The sequence below is a fragment of the Passer montanus genome, unplaced genomic scaffold, assembly GCF_014805655.1.
Source record: "Passer montanus isolate IOZ18808 unplaced genomic scaffold, ASM1480565v1 scaffold92, whole genome shotgun sequence".
Taxonomy (NCBI): domain Eukaryota; kingdom Metazoa; phylum Chordata; class Aves; order Passeriformes; family Passeridae; genus Passer; species Passer montanus.
Window position 1 is genome coordinate 2202326 of NW_024374590.1, and position 18208 is coordinate 2220533.

Genomic DNA, 18208 nt, shown 5'->3' on the forward strand with positions numbered 1-18208 from the left:
GAATTCAACTACTCAGTAAAATGTTTGTCTTTTCCTGTTAACTACAGAGGAATGTAGTTTTGTAGATTTTTTTTCAACTTGTTAGGAAAACAAATTAATTTTAAATTGTCGGGATGAATTGAAGGCTTAGGAGTGTGAAAACGCAGTTATACACAAAGCCAGAAATGTTTTGGTTTTGCCAGAGATGGACAGCTGGATTTTGTCTCACAACCATCCCTGTTTATGGATAAGAAATTATGCATTGTTGCTAGTAAGTACTTATTTCTGTACAGTCATCAAGTATCAGCTGCTAATTTTTTTTCTCAGAACATGAGCTAGTCCTTTTCCACATAAACTGAGGCATCGAATGTATCCAATGGCCTTTTCTGTTTCAATGTATCTGGTAAAGTCAAGAAATATATTTATGCTGGACACTGCTATTGGTCTCTTTGATAGGCACAAAAAATACTGAGCAATATGCTGAAGATACCTAGTAGCTGTGAAGCTGGAGAGGTTGGCACATTGTAATCTGCAGAAATATATAAAGAAATAAAATATATCTGCACTATAATAATTATAGGCATAGAAAATAAATCAGTATTTATTAAATGTCCTGGAAGTAATGACTGAAAGTCAAGACCTGCTCTTTGCTGCTCCTAGGCTTCATTCCTGAATTACAGAGACAAGTCCTTTCCTCTGCTCTGTCTTTTGCCATGAGGTATTTTGAATTTCTTTTTCAATGTTTCATAGCTGCAATGGAAATGTAGAGTGACATAATGACAGAGAAGTTCACAGGCTGATGATTATAGAATAATGTCATGCAAATTTGTACTCTTACAGGTCTCTCACTCTCTAAGTGGATATTTAGTCCATGAAGATATTTCACAAAAAGAGCAGCTTTTTAAAAAGCAAGAGTATGTAACTATGGTTAGTCATAATTCTTCTTGGAGTGTGTGCATTTTTGGAGATCAACACAATGTTGGATTGCTGAAACTAAAGTATAACTTAAGGGGGAAAAAGAAATGCTCAAAACACAGAAGTTTTACACAAACACAGACCATAGGTTTGGCCTCAGAGGACTTAAAAGTTAAACAAGTGCTGCTTATTTTCAAAGAGATTTTCTGGAACCAAAATTTAGGTACTTAAGTGCCTAAATCCCACCTAATATACTTGAGCTATGCCAGAAGAAACATAAAGGGAAGGAAAACAAAACTTTCAACAAGATAAGCAGAGTTTTCTTTTCAATACAGAGATTTTTTTGTTTTTTCTAATAGTATACTTTACTATGTATATTCCATTTTATCCTGTTTATAATTTATAGGACTATTCATAATAGCAAAAAAGTGTACCTTTAATTTAACTTTATAAACATGTAAGTAAAACATTTTTTTTTTTGCCTGTGGGAAATTCTCTTTGAGTAGGTTTGGTTTTTTCCATTATGTTTAAATATTTCAGTTTTATATGTGATGCAAGGATCTGTTAAGTTGAATATAAACCATTAATAATACAGTTACAATATTAAATATTGCATCATTTCACTGACATATTTTCAAATTCATAATATGAACCTGTTGTATTTTTACCTTGAAAATAACCTTAAGCTGTAGTGGATGATATATGACTGAATAAATAATCTTCTAGGAGACTAAAATCTCTATGAGCATGAAATATTTTAAAATATTTTAAATACTTCTTGGCAAGGAGTGGGCTTTAGAATTACTTAAATAGGATTACAAGTTCAATTGAAATTCCTTTTATCATCCCAGCTTAGAATAAATTTTTATAATGTGGTACCAGAGAACCGGAAAGAAAGAAAAAGAGTGTACTTCTACTCAAGATTCTTGAGGCGTGACATGATCATAGCCCTGGATGTCAACACTCCAATTATCTTACCTTTTCATCAATATTATAAAGCATGCATTCCAAAATTGTTTCTCTAAACGTGAAAATAGGACAGCGGTAAGGAAATTGTTCCAAGGAGTGAAGGATCAACAAAGGTATTTACTTATTTATCTTTTTTTATTTTTTTTTTTCTGAATTGATTGAGTAACGTTTGCACGTGTTGCAGTCTTCTCATTTCTATGAATGATTAGTAATAAAGTAAAAGTGGAATACATGGTCTGCTGCTCACTGGTCTTCAGAACTCTACATTTTTTCATTTTCTTAACTATTTAAGTTTATTGATAAAATTAAAACTCTGGAAAGGTAAGAGCTGAAATGCAATTCAAAATAGTGCTTAAAAATATTATCTACTTTTGTTGTAGAAAGATCATATGTTGGGGAAACTACATAGCATACAAAATCAACCAACCTTGCAGCTCAAGTAATGTCCTACTAGGCTGCACTTTGATAATTATGTGAAGATTTGCCTTAGCACCAGTATACTTCAAAATTTTTAACTCAAAAAAAAATCTGTTAAATATTAGTTCTAATAATAAACATGCATGAATACATTAACAGAGAAAAAAATGAACAGAAATGTGCTTCAGATATGCTAAAATATAATTTATGTGATTAAAGCTGAGAATAGGCTAATTTATTTCCTGAAAAATTTTTTTAGAAAAAATTTTTTCAAAAAAATTATTGATAGACATTATGGTTAAAACTTTCCACCATGAAGTTTTTTAAACAAACTTTTATTTCTAGGACATGTTGTGCATTTCAGGTAATATACATATACCCAGTAGATGGATTGCTTCAGAAAAGACTATCTTTTGAGGTTTTGAGTGAAAAATAAGATGATATTGACACTTACAAGCCTGTGTGGCAAAACTCTGACCTCATCCTAAGGAACAAGAACCAAATGTAAGCAAAAACACTTTCAAGGATCTTTTAAATTTTCTGTTGAAATTGCGTTATTTCTCCAAAACTTCATGCATTATTTCTCCAAAACTTCATGCCAATACTTAAAAAAAAACTACTAAGTCTGGGAGCTGGGTATAAACATCAGCTATGTTGAAAAAGCCTCATAGAGCCAAATGGCAAATAGATGCCCTCATCTGAAAACTATTATGCATCTTCAGAAGACTGTAAATTAATTAAAAATTGCTACATCTACTGTGAAATATCTCATCAGAAAAAAACTACACAAATCTGTGTTACAGAATAGCAATTTTGTACATGTCAAATATTCACTGAGTTACAACATTACAATATCAGTCACACAATCACATAGGAAATGTCACATTTCTTAAAGATAGGTAACTCCTTGTCCAAGATGTTCAGTGTTTCTCTCCCGATGTCCCAGATGCTCTGTTACTTCTATGTGTGAAATCAGATGCAGCAACAAAGTAGGACTGAGAGAAGCTGACTTACCAACAAAAAATAAAGCATATGCAGATGAGTAGTTTATAAATAAAATGCCATTCCAAGACAACACTGAAAGGGGGAATATTTCTAAGATGGAAATTTCTGTGCAACAACATTATGAATTCAGACTTGTATTTTCCTCTCGTAGATATATAACACATTTTGTGTACTTCTATTTTTTAACTTCTTTTTTTCCCCACTTACAATGACAGTTTGATGTCTATGCCCTTGTGAGATTTAAAACTTGATGCACGGAAATAATCTAACTTTTAATGTCATTATTATTTTTACTCCAGTGTACAAAGAAAAAGCTGATGTACTTCTGCATAGGACCTCCTGTTTTCTGAAAAATTTACTTTAGAAGCTAAGTTAGCATCCCATATGCCTTTCAAGTTTACTAGTATGTTCCCATCTGCTCTTCTAGTGAAAAATTAACCCCTTTAATGTTATGATTTTCAGACGTCAATAGCAATCTTCCCATGTTCTCCACCTTCTGAATATATTCCTGCTGTTGTTCTACTCATCAACAGAACCAGATTTTGTTCACCAGGGAGATTCAGCTTGGCATTCTTTATGCATACATATACACAGATTCATATGTGTCCATAAATACACATACACATATTAACACAGTGAGAAGCACTTGCAATATTTGTATGTAAAGTGAGGATTGAAAGATTTGGTCTCTTTTCATTTAAAGAATAGTTAGACTTCATTTTAATTTGAACTAAAAATCCACCATTTTTCAGGATATGGAGTGATAACAAAAACTGAAATAATAATAACAAAAGCCATTTCTTATAACTTACTTTGATTTGACAGCTATCAGATTTTAAATTTACCTTGTACTGAATATTTCTCCTTTGTCAAGTTTCTTATTTTTATAAATTCTTGTGATAACATCTGTCCAGTTACAAAATTATGGACCTGTCCATACCCAAGTCCAGTTATATCTAAATCAGCTAATGGATTTCATCTTATTTGTATAACTTGCACAGTAGTTGGACTAGGTTTCCTTTTTTTAGGGTTTTAATGTGCTGTGGATCTGACTGATTAGGTAATAAAAGATGTTGTAAGACAAGAAAAAAGGTTTTATGGAAAAAGAAAGGGCAGGAATAAAAATGGAAAATATAAGTAACTCTGACTGCAAAATAACAGAAGGTAACCCCAATTGCATCCATGGTGCAGGCTATACAGGAAAAGTAAATTAAATTTGGCCTGCTATTACATTGACATTTCATATTGTACATTAGTACAAAGTGTAAATTATTAATTATTAAACTATTGCCCAGTTGAAATCACACTGAATCACATTAAAGCCACTACATTTTCTTTAGATTTCATCTGAAATTAGTGACCTAATGAAAAACAAGCGTGTATAAACACTCCAATCCCTCAAATGATATTCTAATTTGAAATGAATTAAATTCAGATTAAAGCAGTGAAAATAATTTAAAAAAAACAAACCACTTGTGCATTGTGCATTTCCTTTGCTTTTGAACCAGTTGATCATGTTATCTAGATTATTTCATATCTTACTTATCCAGATAATAATAATATTGCCATTTTTCTTTTCCTTCTTTAAGAACTGTCAACTATTGTCACTAAAGTAACAATAAAGTATTGTTACAAAAGTGAAGTAAGTGTTGGAAGCCTCTGACTTCCTAATGAATCAACAGAACAAGGACATACTTGTCAATTGGTTTTACATTAGCAGGTAATGTTGATGTATTCCTGTAAATGTGTCCTTCATGTTACTGAAGTAGAACTTTTTCTTGTATTTATCAAGGCTACAGGAGGACAACAGGGCTTTGTGCATATTGTTCGTCTGGCTCAGAGTTGCATGGCTTCTGACTTGGCAAAGTGAAGAAAAACAGCTAATTTAAACACATCAGGTTTGATTTGTCTGTTTTGAATTCAACTACCAAACTTCAGGTATTTTATCTGCTTTTTTTCTCCTATAGTTAGTAAAAGGAAATTGGCCATTAATCTATCATCAAGGCTCATTTATCTCACATGCATCAGGGGGATCCTCCAAGTGGCTTCAGAAATCAAAAGCTAAGGAATTTGAAAGATATTTGATTATATCCAAGAGGCTGCACTGCTTATTTCTATACTTTAATAATTTCTTCTCCATACATACATGTCTCCTTCCTCTATGCATCCACAGAATCACAGAAAGGTTGACGTTGGAAGGGTTGCACACCGCATACTTGGACTCACAAGTATTGTACATATACCCTAGATCCTCTCAGTAGTGTCAAACAAATACTCTCAAAAAACTTATTTCAAGATCTTATTATCACCTTACTCATTCTGGATTCTCTCACTCACCCCAGGGGACCTGATATGGTCCATGTAACAGAAGATGAAGCCAAGATATTATTGAAGCTCAGTAATGTGAATCTATCTAATACAAGCAAAGTGAAGAAGGAAAAAAGACCTTAGGCATTAATTTTTCACTTTCACAGAATAAATCAAGTTTATTACATTTTTTTGTACAATCACTTTGCTTATTTGCTCAATGTTATTTAATTCCTGAGTAGCCAGTGCTGTGCAAAGGCAAGTAACTCTCAAGTGTAATAGTACTGCTTTTACATTTATGGTACCATAAAGCGTAAGAGCTACTTAGTGTTGATATATATTCTCAGATACCCCTGCAGACTTTTATATGTTAGAAAGATTGCATGTCTAGTAAAACCAAGACTTAGTGAATATAAAAATGCCACCCTGTCTTATAAACCAAGTTTGCCATTCACAGTGTATTTTACACATACTTCTCATAATGCTACTTATAAAAACCTTCTTTGTGTATTATGGGTTTGTCAGGTTCTAAGGAAGAAAGAAAAAAACAGATAAGTATTCCTTCTGCATTTCAAAATATTTAGAAATTTTATTGATAAATAATAAGAAACTAGCAACAATCAAAATTTCATGAGTTATGTAAAATTTTATCCTTTCTGCTGAAATGACTGAATGAGATACTTTACTACAAGTATCTGCCATTATTCTTGCACATATTTCAACTAAGCACAATGTTGAGTATTATAAAATGTAGGGGTTTTTTTTTCTCATGTAGTTCAAGCTATCGACTAAAAACCTCTTAGAGTAAACTTCACACAGACCAGACAAACAAAAAAATGCACATCTTAGTTCTGTGAGCAGTGCTAAAAAAAACCTTTGAAGACATCCACGTAGTGGAGGACGAGGGGAGGTAGTGGTGGATAATTGGGAGAACTTACTAAGGAATTAGAGATGTTCTATGTGCTTGTATATTTTCTGCCCTTCCCAGTATGCCAGCCTGCATGCAGTCAAGTGTACAGCTGTTAACATCATAACCAGCTGATGCTACATTAACTTTTTACTTCCAGTGAAAATGAGGATCAGAAAAGCCTCTCCTGGTAAGCACTTCTGACTGTGCTACCCAGCTTCCCCATAGCTCTTCTAAATCACTAGTGATCAAATTATCTGCCTTGGGTACTAATTGCTTAGGAGGTACTTTAGACATTCCAATGTGGCCAATAGAAACAAAGAGGTAAATAGAAGGGAAAGATGAAACTCAGTGAGAAAATCAGCAACCTGAGTTCTACAACTAGAGTGCAACAGTAGAAAAATGCACTATGGAGCAGTATTGCTGAGAGACTCTATATTTATGTGACAAGTATGTACATTGGAGACCATGAAGTTTTACCAATTATCAATTCTGACTTAATTTATATTATTCTATATCTACAACAATGCACCAAGAAGACAAAAATTTAAACAAGAGACAAAAGCACTGAGGCAAAAAACCAAAATAAAAACCATGAACAACTGAACAGAAGGAAAATATTTTGCTTTGCAGAGGCAGCTGTTTAAAACAGTGTAGGAAGTAAAAAAAAAATTGAAAAGTTGTTCATGGTGGGTAGGAAAATGAGAAGTAGATTAGGGCTATTTTTAAAAAAATTGTGGCTGCTTATATCAGAAAAAAATAAGGGAGTACATGAAAATATGTTAAGGGTCAAAAGTGAAGTGTAGGAGAACTAGAACGATGGAGATGTTAGCATATGGGAAAAGGAAACCTGTATTTGTTGCTAAAAAGGGAGAAGAATTAAGGATGAAAATCACTTGTTTGAGATTAAAGGGAGGGAGAGAAGGAGGAAATTTGGCTGTGAAGTTTAGACAGATTGGAGGAGTGGGAAGTAAGGTGTAAAAAGATAAGCAGAATTTGCATTTGCACCTATAATTGCAGATGTTGAGTGATAACTTCCCATTAAATAGTCTTAGTTGTAAGAGCAAAAGCTAAATAAGCAAAGAATAGGAATTTATAGTGAGATTGTGGAAAAAAAAGAGACATGATTCTACTGGTTCAGCCATGTGTGTTTGTTTGTTTGTTTTGGGGTTTTTGGTGTGGTTTTTTTTTTTTTTTTTTTAATTGTTGTTGCTGGAAAGAAATTGTGACTATGACTATATAGTCACTTCCTTTGAACATAGCACTTAATATGCTGATTCAGAAATTCTTTTTTTACTTGATGGTAAGAGACTGTTACTTGATGGTTATGAGACTAACTCCAAGAAAACATCCTTTACAATTGTGACATAAATGCAGATAAATCTGGAAATCATTACTTACAGTAGCTCAATACTAAAATGAGCTTGTATATTGAAAGAACCTTCACAGTCACAAGAGCTAACATTTATAAATTAATGTGATCTAGAATTAGACACCAACATTTTTCAAACCAAGAACTACATAGCAAAATCTGGCCAGAAGTAATACAACAGCATTTCTGAGTTTGTATCTTCCTTAAGAATGTGATGGTAGACACTACTAAGTCATTACTCATATAAGTATTTTAATACAAGCAGTAAAATTCTAGAAGATATCTGGTATCTGAGTAACAAATCTGACAATGTACCAAACAATGGTCAGAAGCTTGGCCTGCCTGTAACAGGAGGGAAGTTCTCCTATGCATAACTATAAGAGAACATATAATGCCCTTCATTAGCCTTATTTTGGCCCTGCTGTGTTAATGTTATTACATTTTCCTTATCCTAAGAATAGCTTGAGTGTTGTTCATATATGATAGCCCAAAACATGTGAAATAAACTGTGAAATTTTATTAATCATAATGGATCTGAGGGGGTAGAAGGACTATAAACAATATAATCTAGTCTGCAGATTAATGATGCAAAAGAGGACTGGAGAGTATTCTTGCCCTTCATGCAGGCAGGAAAAAAATGCACTGCCAATATTGGAAATCAAAGGGAGAAAAGAGCATAACTCTGGGAGAAGTTTGGTTTTGGTTTTGGCTGCTTTGCCTGCTTTGTTTGTTCTGTAGGCCTCATAGTGACTTCCAAGACTGTCTCACGTCTTATACAAATTCTTAGAGATGGCCTACTGTAGGGCTGAATTTTCTCCTTTTCCAAGCAGGTGCTTGGGGTTTTCTTTGTTCATTTGTTTGCAGGTTTTTTTATTTAGTTGTAAGAAAGTTATTAAAGTGATGGGTTTTCCATTTTGGCCACATAAGGCTTAATTTGAGTGGATTATAGTAAAAAGCGTTTAGTACATTGCACCTGCCATGTGATCATATCACCTGGGTCTAGATTATAGTGCACAATAGATTATAGTCCACTAGACTATAGTGCACAATAATAAATAGTACCACATTTTGGACAGAGACATGGATTTGGAATAAAAATTCTTCCTGATATCTGGAGTGTTATTTACAACTACTTTAAGATTAATCCTTAAAACACCTTTATGTTCTTTTCCTAGGTTCCATCTAGTTAAATAGCAGTGTCAAATATGGGGATGGAGAAGAGAGACATATACATCACTGAATCTGAGTATCTTAATTCTGTGTAAACTTACACTTTGCATTAAAAGATACTGATCAACAGTGTCAGACTGTCTCTATAGCCCACATCATAAAGTGTTGTGGTTAGACATAAACAAACCAGTTTGATGATTAGACTTGCTCAGTTCTGACCTTCCAAATTTTGTTCCAAGAACTGATTTTTTTGTCAAGCATTTATCAGATGACGGCTGGTTCCTGATATATTTGTTATTACTTTAGGAAAACCTGTCTGGTTCTGTGGTGAGGATTCCTTCATTGCATACAGATGCAATCAAGAATATCACTGAAGTTGCACTGCAGTTCATTTTTCTGCATAAAAGCCACTGTAGTTGTCATACCAGTGGGTATATGAATGACAGAGGAGGGGACATAAAACAATGTTTTGTAATGTGGCTGTGCTAGTAAAAGAGAAAGCTCTAGTGGGTGAGGAACACCAATCAAATTATTTTTTAAAAAAAGTGAAAGATTAAGTACTTTCTTTGGAGTAAGAGTCTAGAATTTATATACTAAACAGGGTGCAAGTGGCCCAGACTGGATAATTTCATCACTTTCCCAGAGCACCATATTACCTGTATTAAAGCACCTAAAGCATCTTTATCACTCAACAGCAGCAGCAGTAGTAATAGTATTAATAGCAGTTTTTGCATTTCCACCAACAGTCTAGCTCCATCTGCTGAAATGTTTTACTTGACTGAGATCTTGACATTAAATTTTGGAGTGTTTTCCTTAATGCTTTGAGGCAGTTTTTGTTCTTGATTCAAGATGACTCTATTATGTTGTCGTACATTTAATGTACAAGGCCACTGACTGGATTAAAATCCTTTTTGTAATTCATGCTTTTCAAGGAACCTGAAGATCAAGCAAGAGCTATAATGAAAATTCTTAGTATACTGCTTTAGGTCTTTTACATTAATTTTGTTATTTTCATACATTTCTCTTAAAGTCTTTAAAGAATAATTCAATTAAAAAGATAGAAAAAAATGTTAAAACAATATAATAGAGAATATTTTTATGTAATTATATTTCTTTTATTTTGAATGGGAAGAGAGTTGAGAAACAGCTTTTCTCCTTTTGCTGCAAACCAGCTATGCAGCAAGAAAATCAAGGACAAACCAGTCTCTAAACGATATTAATGACACAGTGTTTCAATATCCAGTATGATAACTCATATACAAAAAACTCATGTATAAAATGCACTATTCATTTAGTCAGACTGAAAAGAAAATAGTTCAGCAGTATAGAAGGCAAAAATAGTTTAGCATAAGTTAAAAAAAGACATCATCAATATTGTTTGACAGCACACAAGGGCATAATTTATACCAAAATGCCATGAAGCCATTATTTAAAAATTTCCTCAGGTGAAGGTAGTGTCTGTGGAAGTGTTTGCTTCTTCTCTTCACATTTAAGCTTGTAAGCAATACTTTGAGATATTTCTGTATACTTTGTTGAAATTGTCTAATAAATCTTTACTTAGCTGCTTCTGAAGCAGGTCATTCAAACAATGTGGTTAAGTAAGCACAATGTCCTAAAAGTTATGTTGACTTTGTAATCCTTGGACTCAATGCCAGATTAGTTTAAGCAGACAATGCAGTCATGTCATTTTCGCTACTGCAATCCCTTCATTAAAATTAATTTAGCAGTGTTTTGGGTTTTTTTTCATGGAAACTAATTGCATATATTTAGCTAGGAAATTTGTGAAAGTATTTGTATTTGAATTAAATAATTTTTTAGATGCTGACTATTTTTAGAGTGTGAATTGATTAGTAATTCCAACAGCTCTGTCTGCTTGCAAAGACCTGTGCAGACTTTTGCCATCGGTATTTGGAAAACCTTTGTTTTGCATCATATGTCGATTTCATGCTGATTCCTAAATGGATATCTAGACAGCAATGATTTTACATGATACGCAATTCCCATGACAAGAAAGTAAAACAACAGCTTTAAAGACATTATCTTGCTTTTAATTCTTTGGGTGAAAAGTTAATTCTTTCCTATGCAAACAAATCTGAAGATCTGACTGTACTACAATTCTTTATCTAGTAAAATTTAATCTAATACATTCAAAATATATTCAACCAGAATTTCAAAATAGCTTTTAACTAAATTATAATACTTAACCAATTATTTTTTGTATTTCTGCAATGCCAAGGTACCTAGTCAGAATCAGCTCTCCATTGCTATCAAGTCTAAGATTAAATACTTCCATCACTGATAAAGCGCAGCAACTGCCACAGTCCTCACCATATGGAGACACGAAAATCCTTTCCCTGAGGAAAAGAGGTCTTGGAATAAAGGTGTTTTTCTCAACATTTTCAACAGCTCTTCCAATTGTTAAGTCTATTGTAAGCACAGGAAGAGATGAGCTATTAATTTGAGGTTGTATTTTTCAGAAGAAGAAGAATGGTAACAATTGCATTACAACTGTATGATCTTCTGTGAGCACAGCCTTTGAGGACTGAGTAACATTTGGTAAGAAACCTATGCCAAAATTAGAAGTAATAACCCAGTTTTCTAAGGCTCAGTCTGGAGTGTTAGTCACAGATATTTCCCTTACATTATTTTATTGTTCTGTGTGTGACTGTAACTGCACATTTTTCTAAAAACATGCTACTTACTTGAAGATGTCACTGTGAAAGGTGAATAGGCATTGGTGTTCCTGTATTATTTCTGCCCATGAGACATACAAAAGGGCAAAATCCTAATCTTGTGGGGGTTACATTAGTATTTTTCCATTGAGTTCACAGAGAAGTCTACAAGAAAGATGGAGAGAGACTCTTTACAAGAGCAAGTAGTAAGAGAAGGAGTGGAATGGCTTTTAAGTGAGAAGTAAGTTTTGATTAGATATTAGGAAAAAAGTATTTATTGTGATGATGGTGAGACATTGGAACTGGTCACCCAGAAAAGTTGTGGATGCCCCATTTCTCAAAGGGGGATGAAACCAGGTTGGATGGATCTCTGAGCAATCTAGTGTGGTGGAAAGTATCCTGCTCATGGCAGGGGGTTTGGAATTAGATGATCTTTAAGTCTTTTCCAACCCAAGTAATTCTAGGAATTTATGAATTTTATGTCAACCATAATAGATTCTATAATGATTTTTTAAAATACAACCTTGTTTGTATGCTTTTTTTAATATGAATTGAAGGTCAGAAAAACCTAAACATTGTCCATGGAAAAAAAAAATGTAGTCACAAAATCTCTCTTATTTGTTCTTTTTCCACCAGAAAGGAATATAGTTGTATTTAATTTTGACAATAATTTAGGTAACCATAGAAAATATAGTTGTGTTTGTGATAGGACAAGAGAGAATATAAGTAAATGTTATTAAATTTTCTAAACTTCCTCGTAGAGCATAATCTCTTGCAACCAGTGGTTTTTACATAGGTATCACTCCCTAGTCCAACCACTTCAAATCCCAAAGGTTCTTTGATTCTTTTTTTTTTCATTTCTAAAATTTAAAGGCTTCCATCAGAGAACAAAGACAACATTATGTGAAAGGTGACCATTTAAATAGTCCCAACAGCAAACCATTAACATTAAACACAACCAGTGACTAGTCACAGACTAGACATTATTTTCCCAAATTAGTTCTTGAATAACTGCAAATAGATTTCAAATTCTAAGAACTATTTCGTGCCCTTGAGCATTAACCTTTCTAACTGCAATCCAGTCTCCCACATTTCAAGACATAATTTACATTTGTAGACAATATGCAAAAAAAAAAAAGCTAAATTAATTTAATAAGGGTTGTTTCAATGTCTTTTTTTTCAGCTGAAGTCTCTGGTAACTTAAATGAAGATGATTTCTAGATCTAAATTGTTAATGCCATAGTATCCAGGAATACAGAAAAAGGCACTTTTATTTTCACCTAAGTTATTTTTTTTATTTTTACTAAAGCAAGTTAAACATCATCTACCTGCTATTGCCTGCGATTTACAGAGAAAATTGCCTGATGATTAATGAACTGAAGTTGGTAGCAGGCAATTTTTCTTAAGGTCTGAATTGAAGTAAAGAATATGCTTCAAGCAATTTATTTTCAATTCTTGTTTTAGGAGTCAAAAAGCTGAAGCATTGGGGGTGGTTCTGTATAGAACTGTGTTCATTTTTCATGGTTTTGTCTAGAAATGGCCCTTTGGAGCTGGACAAAAAAATCTGGTAGAACTTGTATGATTGGGAAGAATTCTGCTTTCATAGAGAAGGCCAGGAGATTCCGATTGCAGCCAAATGCGCAGCTCCCTCATGGGGCACCAGGAGCAGCCTCACCTGACAGGAGTCTGGCAGTGCAGGAGTAACATCGGGGTGTGGAGGCACCTTCAGGGCACCTCCTCAGTGTTGAGTGTGTTGGCATAGGATCAGAAGCAGCAGGAGGCACACAAATCTGGAGCGGCCATGTCTTCTGCAGGAGGAAACTTCCAAGGCTGGGCAAGAGGGTGTGTGTTTGGGTGGGTGGAATATATGCTTGTCAGTTCTTTTTGGATATATTTATTTTACTCTCAGTATCATCTTTATGGATGAACAGCAAACATCCCTTACATATAAAGCAAGCACTTACACCTAACATTGCCAGCTGGGGGAGGTGATTGTACCACTCTCCACTCACTGGTGCAGCCTCACCTTGAGTCCAGTGGGCAGTTTTGGGTGCTACAATATAACAAAGACATAAAGCTTTTAGGGACCACCTAAAAGAGGTCTGTGAAGATGGTGAGGGGTCCAGAAGGGAACCCATATGAGGAACAGTTGGGGTCACTTACCTTGTTCAGCCTGGAGGAGACTGAGAGGATGATTTAATATGCAGTAGCGGTGAGAGGTCAAGATGGGTGCCTATGAAGAGGGACCCTGGCTGTTGATTGTTACTGGGTTTTATATTCTCTATAGGTATAGTAGTTCCTGATGGCACTACTGCTTGTCCAATCATCTTTGCAGAGTCTGGGGTCTTCTCTTCTGATTTGCTTTCACAGCCTCCAGGCAGCACAGAATATCCTGCAGCTGAAGTTTAACTTATGCATCTTTACCTACTGTTCACATTTTCATAGATAAAAACCAAGCCTAAAATACAACCCATGTGGCCCAAGTTTCATTTAATTTAGTGTGAAATACTGGCCTATTTTCTCCTTTCTGTACAAAACCAAGGTTTTAGCACCCAGTTATATGGAAAACAAATAAGCTATAAATATCTGATCAGAAAAAAAAATATTGTAGCAAATAAACTAAGTAAAACAAAGCAGCAGTCAGGTAAAAAAAAAGCTAACTCAGATTCCACATAACCAATTTCAGCCCTGAGGGGTTGCAAAACTAATGCAAAGGCCATGATCAATTACTGGCCACAGTGATACTATATACTGGAACTAATTTGTTTTGCATGGTTTAAACAAAATCAGGACTCAAATGGTGATTTTAGACATCCTTCATAGATATCACTCGACTCCTGCAACAACTGAGTTTGATAAAGAAGCATATTCTCCCACATGACACATAGCTGAAGCAGTATCTGGGTTTTTGCATTTTAAGTGACCTACTGTTACTTCTGGGTATTTTCATCTCTAGGTACTAATTTCAGTTTATCTTTCAGATCAGACTATTTTTCCACTGAACATTTTCCAACTAATAAATGATTTCTCTTAGGGAAAAAAGGCAATATTATATTTTTTCCCTTAAAATTTCAGCACTCTGTAGAACTCTCCAGTGTATAACAAAAGTTCATAATGGATATTACATACTAAATGTAGGCCTATAACACAGAGATTATTTGGAAGTAATCTTTTATGTAATATAGAACATCATGATTGCAATGCAACGGGGACATTTATTGCCACATATTTCAATTAATCAGCCTTGCTTTAACAGATTTCTCAATCGTTCCCAGATTGCTTTGTTAATAACAGAGGCACTGTACAGTGTGTTGTGGATAAAGTCATCAGATTCTCAACATCTAAAAAGTGATATTTCTTGTCAGCCTCTATTGTTGTTTTTTGAAAAAGGGGTATATTCACATGTATTTGGCAATACTGACCATTATTTTAGAGGTAGGAATAATCCATTAGAGTATGTTTGTACAGCAAACATCATGAGGAGACGACAACCTTGGGAGTTTAAACAGCTCAAGCTGAACAATGATGCGATCAATCAGAATATGATTTTTATTTAAGGTATTCCTTAGCTTTAAATATTGTATGCAAATAATTTTGCATACAATAATTTTCAATTTAAATAATGTATTTCAGTTTTCAATTGAAACAATTTCCAATATTGTATGCAAATAATTTTGGGTTTTTTTTAAAGGAAGCTTAATGCTTCATAATTCTGTAGTCTTATGAACCACAGTTTTACACATTACTAAGAAATATCACCTAAATAAAGCATAATAGAATTCTAGACGAAGTAAAAATTATTTGTTATATATTGGAAAAAATTGTACAATTCATAACATTTGAACATTTAAATCTGAATCTTGATTTAGTCCCTTTAGATTTATGAAAAGTAAAAAAAAGGCCTAGAAAGCAGAACGGAATTATCTGAAAATAAAATCCCAACATCATAAAGATTACAAAGCATTCTAAAGGCTCTTACCAAAATTAATAATTTTGTGACTTCTTATTTTTCTGCTACAAAGAATAGACTTTGTCAATATTAATCAAAATATGCTAATAGTAAGTCTATTATATATTGGAAAAAAATAGATATCTTCCCATGTCTTTTTTGTTGTCTTTTTAGTATGAAATTAAAACTTCCTGGTCAGCCAGCACGAATATATTATTTTAATTAAAAAAAATTATTATCAGTTATGTTTTATTCCTTTATGTCTGTTACCATGAAATAAAATTATGGATTCAAACTTGTGTGCATGGTACTTTGCATGGCACTTCCTGATCTTCAGTTTTGTATATTATCCATAAATATGCTTCATTCCACTTAGAATGTTATGCCACCTTTTTTTTTTTTTTTCCTCTGAGGAAATGAAGCAATTTGGACTTCTATAAGTGCTAATAAAAACATTTTACTGCTGAATGATTTTGGCAATCCTATTTGATATTCACAAGCTTTTTTAAAGAAAGAGTGGTTAGGAGTTGGTCAATGTCATCACTCTTCATAAGCAATCTGGAATGCATTCCATTTCTTGTTTTCAGTATTTGACATAGGCACAGAAATCATGCCTGGAGCAGCTATGAATGTTTGCTTTGCTATAGATCTTTAAAAAAGCTCATCTTCAATGAGTAGACATTGGTTTAAACTTTGTCAAAAGCAAAGCTATCCTGTAATGCCCTGCAAGTTTTAGAGGATGAGAAAAAAGGACATAAACTAAACCTTGCTTTGAACTAGCTCTGCATTTGCTGTTCTCATTTGTGTTCACTAACAAAATATCTTTTGCTCTAGTTTTCAGCACATCCAATGCTGAAACTTCTAGGTGGAGGTTTACGTGTGTCCATTTTTGCACTGATGACAAGAATAATTTTTTAATTTCCCTATTAGCTTAATGAAATTAGCTAATAGGGAAATCACACCCTCAACTGTGATTACATATAATTGATGATACAACTGCAAATACAACTATTAACATTTGGGTGTCTAGAGTTTAGTGACAGTGATGAGAGGGTTGAGTGCTTATGGGTAAGAGTCAGGGAGAAGGGCAACAAGGCAAATATCATGATAGGAACCTGTTATAGACCACTCAACCAAGAAGAAGAATGAAATGTTCTATAAGCAACTGGAAGAATTCTCACAATGGCTAGACTTTGTCCTTGTGCAGGACTTCGACTTACTGAAAGTACAATAAAAAGAGGAAAGAATCAAGGAGGTTTCTGCAGTGATATGAGGCTGTCTTGGACATAGAAACCATGTAATTATCAAGAGTTTTTTCTTCTCCAATAAGTACATTTTAATTTTAATTTCTGCACAAACATATTAAATTTTATACAAATATATTTACAGAAATCTACTTTTTACATAAGATACTACTTCTGAACTTAGTATAAACATATTAATTTCAAAGAGTGGGGAAAACAAGTAATAAAATTATCTCCATGTTAGACTTAAAGTGGGTTTTATCTATGTGGAAAGGCAAAAAATTAATGTCTCTCAAAGGAAAAAAAAACCCTCTGCCTCTACAACAAAGTAAATGATAAAGAAGCATCAACTTTAATATTAAATTTAAAAGCTAAGCAAGTTTGTTCATATGCAGTATTCCTATTTTATAATGATATATTAAAAAAGATGTCTTCACACATGCACATAAAAAATGTGTGAGTATGTATGTGCATGGTTTATAGGTGAAGTCTTCTGAGTTGAAAAATTATACATCTTTGAAAGAAGCAGAACTCATCCTACATCAGGCTGGAGAATATAATTCCCTCTTCAAACACAACAACAACAAGAAGCAAAGAATAAATTGAAGAACACAACTCAGTCTGGAATAAGGAAGCAGTAATTGATTGCACTGTTGCCTGAGGCAGCTGTGTTTATTTTTGATAATAAACCAGTGCAGATAATATTGCAGTGTCAAAGGTCATTTTCACAAAGTAAAATTCCTTCTTCACCTGATATCAATGTCTTCACCAAAAGCCCTGATGTGAAATTAATTTCCATTGTGCCATCAGCATTTAATAATTCTTAAAATATATGAGGTAAATTTTGCCCCTATACAAAGTCTGAGTGCAGAGGTTATACAGCACTTCATTACTGAGACACAGAGATTTTAAGCACAATGAAATCATTCCACGTGACAGCACAGAAGCAAACATGTCTCAAACATACAGAAGGAACAAAAAGATTTAAGTAACTAGTTTAATTACACTAAAATTATTCTAAGAATAGCAACTCCTCAAAATATTTTAACACTAATGTATCACTGAAAACATCCTTGCAAATGTTGATCAATATGGTTCAGGTTGGTCTTTATCAAATGCAAAAACCTCACTCCTCTATAAACAGTCCCAAGTTTGGTGCAGTTTTCAAATATTAATTTCAGTCTCCCTTCTTTTTTCTGCACCATGCTCCTTTGACTTTATAAATAAAGCATAATGGGTGTACAGCATAATGAATGGAAAATCTCTAATATAATTTATTTTGAAACTTACTACAGTGTGTTC